Source organism: Sinocyclocheilus grahami, unplaced genomic scaffold, assembly GCF_001515645.1.
Source record: "Sinocyclocheilus grahami isolate Dianchi unplaced genomic scaffold, SAMN03320097.WGS_v1.1 scaffold364.1, whole genome shotgun sequence".
Taxonomy (NCBI): Eukaryota; Metazoa; Chordata; class Actinopteri; order Cypriniformes; family Cyprinidae; genus Sinocyclocheilus; species Sinocyclocheilus grahami.
In genome coordinates, this window is record NW_015505543.1 from 1042765 (window position 1) to 1044997 (window position 2233).

Sequence of the window (2233 nt, forward strand, 5' to 3'; positions counted from 1 at the left end):
TGGTTGTTTGAGTGAGTGTTATATAGTGAATGTGCGATTCATGACAGCTGTGTGCAATCAGTGCTGTGTGCAATCAGTGAAAGCTTGACAGTCATTACCTCTTCATGGGATGACATTTTATTCCATAACGTTACACAGTTTTGATGCTGTTTTATGTCTGATGATCATGTTAGATTACATGTGGAAGCATCTGTTGTTTCGTTTTTTTCTTCGCTTGTGTTTTGGATATTCTGTACAGAAGATGTGTAATAGCGCCCCCTACCGTATAACAATGCAAACATGGATCCCGGAGCACAAGTATAGCTCAAATATATGTAGACTTTCAAGTCAAGTATACTTAAATGTCATTTTAAGTACATTTCTGAGAAGTACATAAAGCACATTTCTGAGAAGTACATAAAATGTAGACTGAAAGTATACTTTCCTACTTTTTGTTTAAAAGAAGTATACTAATAGCACACTTGAACAAACTTATTTTTCGTTAGGGAAGACACATTGTGGCAGGATTGATGTCAGTATTATTAAACACTGTCATTGGTTCTTGCCTGTCTCATGACTGCCTGTCATTAATGTCAAAAATGATCTGTGAATAACTTAAATTTGAACCTGTACCTCACACAAAGCTGTCACATGACTTGGAATAAAGTGTATGAACCATATGGACCACTTTTTTGATACTTTTATGGCGCTTCTTGGACCTTGACCGCTCCATCTCTTTCCACTGTGTGGAAAATAGGGAAATTCTGTCTAATCTCCATTTGTGTTTCACAGAAAGTCATTTGGGTTTGTACCAAACTCAGGATGAGTAAATGATGACAGAAGTTTTATTTTTGGCCAAACTATTCCTGTCATTTTCAGCTCTCTTTCTAGTTGGCTCTAGCTAGTGGGACGCTTCTCTCTACCCAGATGCTTCAGATGTTTTTTATCAGTGCTGAGTGTTTATATGTGACTGACAAGCCGTTTCCTGTGTCCGACGGGCTCCTTCAGCCCAGAGGGAGGAAAGGAGGGAACCAAAGACCAAGTAAAAGGAAAAAGTGAGGTTAAACTAGGTCAACTATAGGAGTATTTTGGCCACTGTACCAGTGTTTCTATTAGCACCTTGTGGCTTTCAAATTAGCTTGAGTTATATACTTCATACACCAATGCAGGCTTTGACAAATGTGGTCTTCATTACTGACAGATATATAATATATGCAGCTGAAGAGCCCTCAGATATGTTTGTTCCAGCAGGAAAAAAAGAGGAGAAGGCAACTTATACCACACTGCAACCACGTCAATTACAGACACATTATCTCACCCCCTCACAGATCATTTTTTTTACTTTACTGGGCATTCTTGCAGATTCGTGCCGCTTCAAGGGTTGAAAGACAATGACATCACCCACTGCCATCCCTCCAGCCGCCCACACACAGTTGTCATCTCTGTGTGAACATGACTCCATGGGTTTGAGGGGCCACTCAATCCTCCATGTCTACTATGTCTGACTTTATGTCTCCAGTTCAGGCCAACCACATCAAAACCGAAAGCCCAAATGACTTTTGTCTACTGAACACCAACCATATCTGAGCATGTCGGCCCACATACACCCAAGCATACAGAGTATGACACAGTATGAAATACACTTCACAGTATGACACAGTATGAAAACTACCTTAAATGAGTAACTTAAATATTTACCACAGAAAACAATTTAACTCATACCTCAGTTTAAAAAGAAAACTTTACAGCAGTGTTATTTTATGTACTATTACAGTATTTTTTATATTTTGAATTAGCTTTTATGTTTTTATTGTAATTTTAGTTTAAAGGGGTCATATGATGCGATTTCAATTTGTCCTTTCTCTTTGGAGTGTTACAAGCTCTTGGTGCATAAAGAAGATCTGTAAAGTTGCAAAGACTAAAGTCTCAAATCCAAAGAGATATTCTTTATAAAAGTTAAGAGTCAGCCACACCTACCTAAAACGGCTCGTTCTAACACACCCCCACATGTCTACCTCACTATGTGGGAAGATTTGCATAACGCCGCCCAAATGTTCACACAAAGAAAGAAGGCGTGACTTTTATTCTTGCTGTAGTATTGTTGCTGCCGCCATGTCGTGAAGGCACTGTGTGCTTCGTTGTGAAAGCGAAACTACTTTGTTTGGTCTTCCAAAAGAGGACGATATCCGCTTCGTCATGCCTGGAGCTGATCCGTGCTGGTCGCTGAGGAAATACATCAACTTTCACCGTGGAC